Genomic DNA, 13,704 nt, shown 5'->3' on the forward strand with positions numbered 1-13,704 from the left:
TATCAATACAAATTAGGAGTTTGGTTATCATTGCTGTTTGTTACAGACCATTAATTAGATCAAATTTGAACTTTTAGCTGCCAATTAAAGCATTTTTGGTGAAACAGAGTTGCATTGATATTTGAAAATTGTCAAATGAAAATAATAAAAAATCACACTTCTTGTAGTATATGTAGCATTACTCTACTTGATTAGGCATGGAAAAGTTGAAGCTTTTATAGGAGGTGAATCCACCATCTACCACCAAGTTTTGGCCGCTAACATATTTGGCATCATCACTAGCCAAAAAAAGAGCAGCATTAGCCACATCAATAGGCTCACAGTAGGCTCCTTTCAATTCACTTGCACTGTGTATAATCTTAGCAAAATGCTGATCCTCCATTCCCGGATACATAAATTTCATTTCGTCAACTGATAACGGGGTTGAAATGGCAAAGGGTGATATGCAATTGATTCTGATACCATTCTTGCTTAAATCAGGCGTTACAGATCTCATCATTCCGATAATGCTGGATTTGGATGTTGAATATGTGACCGCGGCTAGACCTCCCATCACACCAGTGACGCTAGCTGTGCACAAAATGGAACCCTTTTGTCGGGGAATCATCACCCTGGCAGCGTGCTTGATTCCAGCCACCACGCCTCCGACGTTGAGAGTCATGACGCGGTTGAATGCACCGATGTCAAGGTCAACGATGCTCGGTGAAGTACTGCATGCGATACCTATATATAGAGAGAGGGGGTTATTCAGAATTTTAAAAAAGAGTTTAAGTTCTATGCGACGAAATGTAATATAGAGTTCATCTAAATTAACTTATTGAAAGCAACTACTCGTAGTAAGCATTAAGTTGAAAATCACTTTGTGTTGTTACTGATTTTATAAATAAGCAGTTTACTATTTCGTAACTTGGATAAAAATTCTAAAACTGATAAAAGTATCTAGTAAAAAAGCATTTGCACAAAAGAATAAAAGGAATAGATAGCGAGTTAGAAATTCTATTGGGAAGAGTATTTTAAGAAATAGTATATATGTTAATTATAAGTTCAGTTGGGGGGACCATCCTATAACTTTTGACTGATTTTGACTTAGACTTTTACCAAACATCAATTGTTATGTGGATTGGAGAGAATAATATATACCTGCATTGTTGTACATTATATCGAGCTGTCCGTGGTTGGAGACAGCGAAATCCACATCGCTGGAAACATTAGATTCTTTCGTAACATCGCATACCACAAATGAGGCATTTGGTCAGAGCTGGGAGGCAGTTTCTTGGCCGAGCTGCTTTTGTACATCTGCTATTACAACTTTGGCACCGTTGTTTATGAATTTTGCGGCAGTTTCTTTTCCTATGCCACTTGCTGCCCCTGTTATCAGCGCCACCTTGCCTTCGAGTTTCCTTATATTCACAAAATTTACTTTCAGCTTATAATTTGGATAACAGAGGTGCCCCTTTAGAACGAAAACAAGGTAACGTTGAAAAATGTTTTGGCCATATTTTTTAAAAACAGCTAGCTTTGAGGACTTTATACTTTATGGTAATGAGACCTTTCTGTGCGAGTAGACAACTCCGATCCTTATTCAAGATTTTAAGCAACAAGGATCCGGTAGAGGTCGTCCCCTCGAATAAAATTAGAAAGAAAGGACCGAACAAATAGGTGGCTATCTGAATTCGTTAGGAATTTTCATTTAGACACTCAAATTAAATTTGTTATATATTTTTCTTGTATCGGTGATAGAAACTAAGCCTCCACGAAAACAGATAAAGGACCAGGTACCTTATCTGTTTCCTTAAGCAAAAAAACAGAAGTAAACAAGACACGATGTTTACATGGAAAACTCCTTGCTCAAGGAATTAAAAACCATGACCTACACTGGTAGGATTTCCAACTTTACTAACTGAGCAAAGTTGTTCATATTACAAGCCTTTTGCAACTAAGAAATTAGCCCACTAATCCCTTCCCTTACAATAACTCTATTGCAAACATTCACTTGACTAACTCTAGCCAAGAACCAAACTAATTCAACTACCTCTAGCTGAACTTCAACTCATCATAACGAACTATAGTTAGGCGTCTACACAAAAAGCTTAATAAACCAAACACCTACAAAAGCCCTTCTTAAAAGAGGTGTATGTTTACAATATTTAGACCAAAAGATAAAGACTAAAACAACCTAGGACTTAAGATATCTTCAATATTGGGATCTGGTCCTTAGAATTATTTAGTCTTGATCTTGAAAGCTCTGAGAAAACAGTGGCGACTACTTTTTTCAACAATGAGAATAATATGTTTTTTGTGCTAGGTCAAACAAATGCCAACATGTTGTTATATAAGGGGCCATTGAGAGCATATGAGTGACATGTGATATAGATAGAGACGTTGTAATGAACCATCTGTCCCGTTGTGATTTTGCAAGTCGGAATAGTGCCACGGCTTTACAGCTGTCACGTTCGTACAATGCCCAGGGGAACTGATAAAGGACCCAGTCCCTGATGCATATGTCGATCATCAAAACTCATAATTCATCAATTTCCCCCTTTTTGATGATGACAAACTCGTAAAAGATGTTTCCTCAAAGAATCAGGTTCCCCCTGCAAATTTGACCCCATCAACATGTAGCATAAAATATTCTCATTCCTTTTGCGTATGCCAACACATCACATCACACATTTTCTCCCTTTTGGCATCATTGAAAAGAGACAATCATAAGCATTAAGAGGTTCAGAGACATTAATTCAGGCCACTTGGGCAACTCAGTATGAGTACTAATAGAAACGGCAAAGCAACATGAAGGAAAATATGTGCAGAAATCAGAGAATTGCCAATCAAACGAAATTTGAGGGCAAAACACAGTAATCAATTCAACACATACATACTAAATTAATTATCAAAGCACCAATATCAAATAAATAAGTTTAGGAAGTTGGGCGAAAAAGAGGATCAGGGTTTGGCAGGCTTTGATGGGTTGACATGGTTGAAAGCTTTGAACATCATGTTAAGCCTAGAATCTGCAGCTTGGTGATTAGCCAAGATTTTCTCCTGGAGCTCGGCAACTTTCTTCGTGATACTAGAATTAACCTCTCGCAACTCTGCAATTTCCGTCGCTGTATCACCACTGTGACCAGGTCCCTCCACCTTCATTCTGGTGATTTCAGCCTTTAGCAGGGTGTTCTCAACCTGCAACCTCTCAACATCAGCCAAGATTTTCTCATTTGCTTGAATCAGACTCAATATAGTGGATGTGGTCCCTGCTCCTCCTTTCTTTGAGACACATTCACACTTCTCCAGGGTGGACATAAAGAACATTTGCTTCTTGGTCCCTTTGGAGGCTTTACCAAGAGGTACTTTGAAATGCTCAAACACTTTAGTAAGGAGAAAGCCATAAGGCAGACCATGCTTACCATCCTTGACATCAACCAGCTTTATTATGTGCTACACCATTATTCCAGGCAAACTGATCGAGTGGCCACCATCTAGAATTTCCATAAGGACCAGATCCGTCTTGGAAATAATACACCTTTTCTCAGTCCGAGAAAGCATGACCTTGCTCACGAACTCAAATAGCAACTGATACTGAGACTTCATTTGTTTCTTACATATGGTCTCAGTGGTCACATGCTCGCCCCTTTTAACTATGTGAAGCTTGAAGTCTGCAGTAGCCTTGTCTCCTTCTTCCAGTTTACTTACTCCATCAATTGGAACACCAAGGATTGCCCCCAGCTGCTCTTCATTGAGGTTGAACTCCACTGCATCAACTTGGAAAACCAATGAGTAGTCATCAGTGTATTGAAGATTTACAAAGAAATCGACTATTTTTTTCTCATAAGCCACTGCAGGACCTTCCATTAGGTGCTCCCATTGTTGAGATTTGAGCACTTCCATTAAATCCTCTAACGCTTGGTGTCCTACAATCTCTTGATCAATGACTCTTCCCAGTAAAACCTTCTACCCTTGCAGATTATATTGTCTTTCCTTCTCCAATGCTTGCTTGCTTTTCATTGAGGAACCAGGCCCTTCGACACTGACAAGAAGATCCCTCTTTTGGAAGAACCTCCCTCTTCACTAAAACCGCTTTTTCTTTTCTTAGGGGATTTTGACACCAACTTCTCCTCTGCCACGACTTCTTCCTTTTCACTTTCCTCACCTCCTTCAGCCACTATTTTCTTCTCAACAGCCACTGACGTGCTTTTACTTTTGGAGTTTTTCCTGACCAAATGGGCTTCCTCCTCCTCTTTTCCATCAGACACATCAATCACTTCTTTCTCTTCATCCCTTAACTTACTCAAATTTGCCAAATGTACTCTTGTTGACTAATCATGGTGCCCTTTTGAGATTGCTTGACTTGTAGTCCCAAGAAGAAATTTAGCTCACCCATCATGCTCATTTCAAATTCACTTCTCATGAGCTCAGCAAATTCTTCACATAGGGAATCAAGAGTAGCACCAAAGATGATGTCATAAACATATACTTGCACAATCAGCAAATTCTTCCCTCTTTTTTTTTAGAAACGGAGTGTTGTCAATTCTACCTCTTATAAACCCATTTTTCAGAAGAAACTTTGACAATCTTTCATACCATGCTCGAGGAGCCTACTTTAAGCCATAAAGAGCTTTGTCAAGCTTGAAAATATGCTCAGGATGATCATGACTTTCAAAGCCAGGAGGTTGCTTAACAAAGACCTTTTCTTTCAAGTATCCATTGAGAAATGCACTTTTGACATCCATTTGGAACAATTTTCCAGAAGAAACTTTGACAATCTTTCATACCATGCTTGAGGAGCCTACTTTAAGCCATAAAGAGCTTTGTCAAGCTTGAAAATATGCTCAGGATGATCATGACTTTCAAAGCCAGGAGGTTGCTTAAAAAAGACCTCTTCTTTCAAGTATCCATTGTGAAATGCACTTTTGACATCCATTTGGAACAATTTAAACTCCATATGGGATGCAAAAGCAATTAGAATCTTAATTGCCTCCATCCTTGCCACTGATGCAAAAGTCTCATCATAGTCAATACCCTCTTATTGATTATACCCTTGAACCACCAGTCTTGCCTTGTTTCTGGTAGTGTTTCCAGACTCATCAAGCTTGTTGCGAAACACCCACCTAGTCCCAATCACTATTCTGTCTGCTGGTCTAGGGACAGGTGTGACGCCTTGTTCCTTTCAAATTGATGAAGCTCTTCTTGCATAGCACTAATCTAGTCAGCATCTTTCAATGCCTCCTTGATATTCTTGGGCTCAATTTGGGAAATGAACGCAGAGTAGGAAAACATTTTTCTTGCCTTAGAACTGATTTGGATGTCAGAGTTTAAGGGAGTGATTACATTTTCAAGAGGGTAAGATTTTTTGTGTTTCCAGTTGGATACTTGAATTTCACTGCCTGAGGGACCAGGTGCCTCCGCATTGGAACCATCATTTATATCTAGAGATACATGATCTCCACTTCTCTGATCAGCACCAGGAGTGCTTGACACAACATCAACTACTCTATCTTCAGCCTCAAGTGGAGTGATGGAAGGACCAGGTACCTTGGCATCATCTGGATATTCTGTTGCATCTTCTTCATTACTTGCTTCAACTTGATTCATCATTTCATCTTTTCCATTTGTGATTCCCAAGACCTCATTAGGAATTGAGAGGTCTCCATCATCTGCTTCATCCCTTTGTATCCCTTTGCTTCTCAACTCATCTGTCTCATCAAAGATCACATGCACACTTTCTTCCACAATTTGATTTCTCTTGTTGAAAACTTTATATGCCTTGCTATGAGAAGAGTACCCAATAAAGATTCCTTCATCACTTTTAGTATCAAAACTTTCCTAAGGCCTCCTTACCATTGTTAAGAATAAAACATTTGCATCCAAAAGCCTTAAGGTAAGTTAGCTTGAGTTTTTTTCCATTTAGTAGTTAATAGAGTGTCTTTTCAAGCAAGGATCTGATCATACACCTATTGATAAAATGACAAGCAGTGTTAACAGCCTCTGCCCAGAAACTTTTGGCCACATCACTTGCAATCAGCATTGTTCTTGCCATGTCTTCAAGTGTCCTGTTTTTCCTTTCCACAACACCATTCTGCTGAGGTGTTCTAGGAGCAGAGGAATTGTGACTAATTCCATTTTCAGCACAGAATTCATTAAAGTTTGCATTGTCAAATTCAGTGCCATGATCAGATCTTATACTTACAACTTTACTTGAATCTGTTTCACAAAGGCTACAAACACAAGGAATGTTTCATCTTTGGTTCTTAGAAACAGAGTCCAAGTGAATCTTTAAAAGTCATCAACAATCACAAAGATGTACTTCTTTCTACCTCTGCTTTGAATCCTCATAGGCCCACAAAGATCCATATGAAGAAGCTCAAGTGGCCTAGAGGTGCTCACTTCCTTCTTTGGTTTAAAGGAGGTCCTGACTTGCTTCCCTTTTATGCATGTATCACACACCTTGTGATCTTTGAACTTGACATTTGGTAGCCCACGGCCAGGTCCTTTGCCACCAGTTTGTTTAGCAGAGTGAAGCTTGCATGTCCCAGTCTACTGTGCCACAACTCAGTATTATCATACACAACACTGAGGCAAGTCAAGTCACCATCAATAGATGAGCCAAAATATGTTGCATAGATGTTCTTGTATCTTTTTGCAGTTAGTACTACTTCTCCAGTTTTGAGATTAGTGATAGTGCACACATGAGACAAGAACTCCACTTTGTTTCCTTTGTCGCATATTTGGGGCACACTCAGCAGACTGTAACTCAAACCTTTCACGTAGTAAATATTTTCAATAGCATGGGAAAGTGCCTTGCCAATTTTACCAATACCAAGAATATATAATTTCTTCCCATTGCCAAAGGACACACTCCCACCTTTCAAGGCCTTAAGTGAGAGAAAATTTTCCATCCTTCCAGTCATGTGCTTTGAGCAGCCACTATCCACAAACCATTTTTTACTGCTCCCTCTCACTCCAACCTGCAAACAAAGTTATTTGTTAGTTTGAGGAACCCAAGCCAACTTGGGTCCCTTGTAATCATAGAATGGATGAATAAGAGATCTATTCGCCCATGCAGGTAGCACAGATTTCATTTTGTGGGGAACAGTTCCTGCATTCTTGGGTTTGTTTTCAACATAAGCTCTGTTACTGTGCATAAACTGAAATCTTGCTTGCAGGAGTTTTTGTAATGACCAGTGTTGCCACAGTGGGTGCAAAGCCAATTTTCAGTCACAGAGACATATTTGCTATAAGGATTGAACGAGGTCTTTCCCTTTTTATAACCAACGCCATCTCTACCATCATTACCTTTGCACATAGCAACAACTTTGTCAGAGGAACAGGTCCAGTGAAGAGACTTATCAAGTTCAGATTTCACACGACTTAGATCCTCTTAAAGTTGCCTATTTCTTTCTAGCAGTGAGATTTATTTTAGCCTTTTTGAGTTCACTATCAATCTCAAAATAAGTCTCATTGCCCACTTGTTTTCCTTTAAAAGGAGTGTTCACCCATTTGTTCATCTGACTAATTAACAAAGCATTATCCCTAGCTAACTCTTCAACTTGTTCCTTTAGATCAACAATGTTTACTACCATATCATCCCTTACTTGTTACCCTTCAATCTCTCCGTTTAAGACATTTTTCTCATTAATAAGGCTATGATAGGTATCAATCAGCACATTTGCAAGAGATATTAATTTCTTTTGAGAATATTTTTTTTCCAGATTTTTCTAAACATCAAAGAAATTTACCTCTTGATTCTCATTGTCATCTTCATCCTCCGATTTGGCCATGAGTGCAAAGATGGACTCATACTTCGCAGGTTCATCTTCATCCGCCATCGTGAAGGTGTCCCCTGTATCTTCATCTTCAGATTCACTAGATGAGTCTCCCCAAGCAGCTAGAGCCTGCTTTACCAAGTTATCAGTCACATCTCTTCACTCCATTGTCAGCATTCTTGTAGAAATCTTGCTTGTGAAGGGGGCATTCTTTAATGTAGTGACCACGCTTTCCACATTTGTGACATAAGTCATTCTGTTTGAAGTTCTTGCTGGAGCTTCCTATCTTGGAGAACCCACCATTTTTGCTAATCATCTTACGAAACCTTTTTGTAATGTAGGCCATATCAGATTCATCACCACTTGATTCACTTTTAGACGCTTTAAGGATCGGGTTCTTCTCTTTCTTTAGCTCCCATCTTTCAAGCTCCTTCTTTTTCTTCACCTTATAGGTTTTGAGATTTCCAATCAAATCATCAATGGTCATTTTCTCCAGATCTTTGGCTTCAGTTATGGCATTAACTTTACTTTCCCAAGACCCTGGCAGAATACCAAGTATTGTTCGAACTCGCTTGCTGATTGGAATGACTTCACCAAGAGAATGAAGCTCATTGATAATGGAGGTGAAACGAGTGTGCATATCCTTGATTGAATCATCATCCTTCATTCTAAATAGTTCATACTCAGTGGTGAGCATGTCTATTTTGGACTGCTTGACTTGAGAGGTTCCTTCATGAGCCGTCAAGAGGGCTTCCCATATTTCCTTGGCAGTTTCACAAAATGAAACATGATTGTCTTCATCTGGTCCAATACCACACATTAAAATCTTCTTTGCCTTGAACCCCTTTTCAATGGCTTTTCTATCAGGTTCGGTATATTCTTTTCTGGTTTTACCTCTAGCTTTCCAGACTCAGTATCAATCTTTGTAAGGACAAAAGTACCATCAAGAATGATGTCCCAGAGCTCAGAGTCTTCAGCCATCAAATAGTCATGCATTCTTGTTTTCCACTATCCATAATACTTTCCATTAAACCTTGGAGGTCTCGTGGTTGACTGTCTTTCCTCAAAGTTTGGTGGAGCAGCCATAATGAGAGATCCTTTCTAGGTGTTACCTTTTTAGAAGGAACCTGCTCTGATACCAATTGATAGAAGCTAAGCGTCCACTAAAACAGATAAGGGACCAGGTACCTTATCTGTTCCCTTAAGCAAAAAAAGAAGTAAACAAGACACGATGTTTACATGGAAAACTCCTTGCTCAAGAAATTAAAAACCACGACCTACACTGGTAGGATTTCCAACTTCACTAACTGAGCAACGGTTTTCAGATTACAAGCCTTTTGCAACCAAGGAATTAGCCCACTAATCCCTTCCCTTACAATAACTCTATTGCAAACACTCACTTAACTAACTCTAGCCAAGAACTAAACTAATTCAACTACCTGCAACTGAACTTTAACTCACCATAACTAACTATAGTTAGGCGTCTACACAAAAAGCTTAATAAACCAAACACCCACTAAAGCCCTTCTTAAAAGAAGTGTAGGTTTACAATATTTAGACCAAAAGATAAAGACTAAAACAACATAGGACTTAAGACATATTTAGTATTGGGATATGGTCCTTAGAGCTATTTAGTCTTCATCTTGAAAGCTCTGAGAAAACAGTGGCGGCTACTCTTTTCAATAATGAGAATAATATGTTTTTTGTGCTAGGTCAAACAAATGCCAACATGTTGTTTATATAGGGGGCCAATAAGAGCATGTGAGTGTCATGTGATATAGATAGAGATGTTGCAATGAACCGTCTGTCCCGCTGTGGCTCTGCAAGTTGGAACAGTGCCATAGCTTTACAGCTGTCACGTTCGTACAGTGCCCGGGGGAACTGATAAAGGACCTGGTCCTTGATGCATATGTCGATCATCAAAACTCATAACTCATCAATTGGCACATGATATTGGGTCATATCTTTATCATTTGGAGTCATCTCACGCTAGCTCGTCAAAGAAGTGTAAATCACGTATTTTATGACATGTCAATAACTTGTGTTTAATAACACAATCTAGAGATTTAAAGATAAGGTAGGACGAGGAAATGTTGACCATAAAAGGAAAAGGCACGAGTAAATGAAAACAAAAGTAAATACGCCACGGGGATCAGAGGGCCAGGATTCATATAATCATCATCTTCCCAAATTTGGACCTAAGAAATGACCAGTCATCCTCTTTCCAAATTTGGATTGTATGCATCAATGGCTTGTCTTTGATTAAATTTCACCAATACGTTTTCATAACATATACTCCTTTCGTTTTAATCTATGTAACATATTTGATTGAACACAAAACTTAAAAAAGAAAGATATTTTTGGAACTTGTGGTCTCAATTTTTTGTGTGTGAGGTGTGATCTTTTGTGAGAAAAAATGTGCAGACTTGATGAAAGCGGATAATATCACACCATGTTAAGAGTATCTTTAGGTTGTTGCATCTCTTTCCCGAAAAGCCACTTGAAAGAGCTGCTTCTCTTCGGATTGGACTCAACCTTCAAGGTATAAACATTGGTTGTTCATTAGATTTTTTTTCCTTACAAAATTAAATTTCTAAAATCTCTCTTCTTTCTGCATATTATCGTCTACACAAAACAGTAAGTGTGATTCGTCCGATTCTTTGAGTTTGCTGCACACCGATTGTTTGAGGTACCGTTATACTGGTGATGGTAATTCGTTCTATCGTGAAAGGAAATAATCTGTAACCTTGAGACTTAGGAAATTAAGTTCCTTAAGGACACATTGTGAATTCAACGAGCCCGAATTTATTCATCGTTATTATATTTCTGCTTCTTCTCCATTTCTATTTTACTTTGGTTGTTTAGTTTCCGGATTATATTTCAGATATAGTAAGACAACAAGTCCGACATTCAAAGGCGTCATAACATTTGTGTGTGGTCTTAAAAATGTCCTAAAGTTTATATTACTATAAGATTTTTGAAACTTGTGGTCAACATTTGTGTGACATGCCATGCATTATATAATTAGTGCGACTATAAAATACTTCTCATTAAAGATAAAATTTCAAGTTCTAAATAAAATTAATTTTACTTTAAAAAGAGTTCATTCTTTTTAAAACACACTAAAAGAGAAATAATATGTTCGCAAAGTTGTCGGTTGAATATCATTTAAAAACAACTTTTTAAGCGTCCCACGTTGGTTGAGCAAATGGGTAGTTATCTTCTTTGTTGTTTCGGACTATTCTCACCTATTGAATTATTATTTTTAATTAAATCTGACCCAAGAATATCTGAAAGAAAAATCTTCTTTCTTTTTGGTGGTTCATGAAGTTGCTAGAAAGATTGAAAGGGAGTCAGGGGACTAACCTTGAAGCTATCCTCAGCATGTTGGTTTGGCTTCTTTCTTCTTCTTCTTCTTCTTCAAAGAAAAAAAAAAAAAGAACAAGAAAGAAGAAGAGAGCTTTATAAGAAAGTGATAATGAGAATTAAGAAGAGTCCCTCTCAATACTCACTCTCTCTCGCCAATTTGGTTTCAATGAATTCACAGGCTGGGGTAGTCTAAATAGATAAGGCTTAAGCATGTTAAACAGCACATGTGAAAATAGCTAAGCAACTTGATTTGTAATATGTGTCGCCCCGTCACTTTTTTTGAGTTAAGGAAACTAATTTATTGATAAAAAAAAATCACCTAATGTCTGGTACAAACATTAGAGTTCAATTATAGTTGAATTTGCGCCGCGTAAGACTTCATTCGTGGAGAAAGCTTTCTACCAAGAGTTTTTTCATACTCAAAGCTCAAACTCAAAATTTTTAAATAAGAAAAAAACTGCTCCATCCGTTACACCACATTCTTTTACGGTACTAATTTATTTATATAAGCTAAATAGCTATTACATCGGTGTTGATAATACTAAGGATACCGAGTTTCCCAAGATTATTACAGACGAAAACATTGACTTCAATACTACTAAAATGTCGTCGTTATCATCTTGCAGGCCTTGCATAATCCACAGCGGAGGGTCTACCAAAACCGGTAGTTGATTTATAGGTGAAGGCAATAAAGTGTAGGCCACATTAATTACCCACCCCTCCCCTCCCTTCTCCCCGCCCCGTTCCCCCCAACATAAGGCCAAAATTAGGAATTGGGAGATTATTTGATATGAATATATCAAATACTAGAAAGTGGAGTCCCGATAGAGTTGTGTGTACACAGATTTTATTTTTATTTTGGGAGGGTGGAGAGACTATTCCGGTGATATGAATATGCTCGGATTTGCAAATTAAAATATTAAAATTATTTCTTGCGAGATATTTAATTCAATATTATACATTGTATGATTTTACTTTTAACTAAAATAAAAGGTTTATTGCTATTATAAGGGTTAAAGTTTTATTACTTTAGCCATAATATTTCATGTACTACTTACATGAGCATACATCCGCATTATATTTTATTCTTCATAAAATAATAAATAAGTTCTCGCTAATTTATGCAAAAATATTTTTTATGAGGTGAAGAATAGTAGTATATTAATTTATGGAGGGCTGTATATCCCGGAATGGCAGAAAAGTCATAAGCGAAATTGGAATAGTATATCATGTGGTGTAAAGGTTGCCTAATTACAAGTTGGGTCACTTGTTTACTGGTTGCAAGAATAAGAATCAAGAATTGCAACTCTATTCAAATCAAGATTTCATTTTTCCTTTACAAATTACTCAATCATTTTAGTCAAAACTCTCTACTTGCCTCTTTTGCTTGACTATTTTAGTTAGGGCTGGGCATAAAATATCAAAATACGAATTATCTAATCGAACCGAGAATTTTAAAAATTTGGTATTCGGTACGGTATTCGAGAGTAAAATTTCATAATTAAGGTATTTGGGTTCGGGTTTGGTATGAGATATTAATACCGTTAGGTATTTGGTATTTACCGGATACCAAAATGCCTATTGAATAAAGGTCCACCCCTAATTATAACTCATATATTTAATAGGACCATCAATAGTCAGTCAAAGAATCCTTAGTCCCTATGAGCTATGTCCGATGGTAAATGACTCTGGGTATCTGAGTGACTCGAAACAAAGTAGCAAAATAGGGGGCATGTAACTAGTGCTATTGCTATTTACAGTTCTTGGATAATCCATTTAGTAGCAGCATTGGATTATCTCCTAGCCTTTTTCTAATTTAATATCCTAGATGTCTTTTAGTCGTGTCAATTAGTTGTTGATTTTTTATTATATTGTGGCTCCACATTGAAAAACATAAATAATTGAAGAAACGACATTAAATTTATAATTTAGTCGATTCCAACTTCAATATTGAATCGAAGTTTGATTTACTGATTATCGAATTATCGAATCGAAGTTTGATTTACTGATTATCGAATTATCGAATCGAACTTTTTTCGATTCGGTATTTGATATGTACTTTCAATTACCGATTACCGAATTCGAACTTTAAAAATACCGAACTAAATACCAAATGCCCACCCCTAATTTCAGCTCAATCCTACTCGTCTTAATTCTTCATAATAAATTGGGAAAGGTCACGGTCAAACTCTGAGCAACCCATTGTAACAAGGAATAAAAAATAAAGACACTAGGAACTCTCCTTTTTTGTCAAGGTTTTAAGTGAAATTATCTATTTCAGCACGAGAGCTAATGCGGTCCCTTAATTTTTTGTGATTGTGACTTTGCGTTTAAAAGGTTGCCGACTTTGCCGTTTGTATAATTGGATGAATCTTGAAATGTTAAAATGGAGACAAAGTTCATTTGTGGTTTATTAGGGAGCGTTCGAAAACTGAAGAATTAAATCAAACACAGTTTGCAGAATCATTGAATTCGTTTCACTAGTCAAATAGTGTAATCACATATTTATAAAACACGAACTACACTGAAATAGCCACAATTTATATCACGTACCTTAATTACAGAAGTGTTCTTG

At 37.4% G+C, this 13,704-nt stretch overlaps 1 pseudogene; it reads right to left on the minus strand.

The window, feature by feature from the left end:
• Positions 1–92: 92 nt before the first annotated feature.
• Positions 93–11,322, minus strand: LOC132610206 ((+)-borneol dehydrogenase 1-like; annotated as a pseudogene).
• Between the last annotated feature and the right edge of the window lie 2,382 nt (positions 11,323–13,704).

Source organism: Lycium barbarum, chromosome 9 (assembly GCF_019175385.1).
Source record: "Lycium barbarum isolate Lr01 chromosome 9, ASM1917538v2, whole genome shotgun sequence".
Lineage (NCBI taxonomy): Eukaryota > Viridiplantae > Streptophyta > Magnoliopsida > Solanales > Solanaceae > Lycium > Lycium barbarum.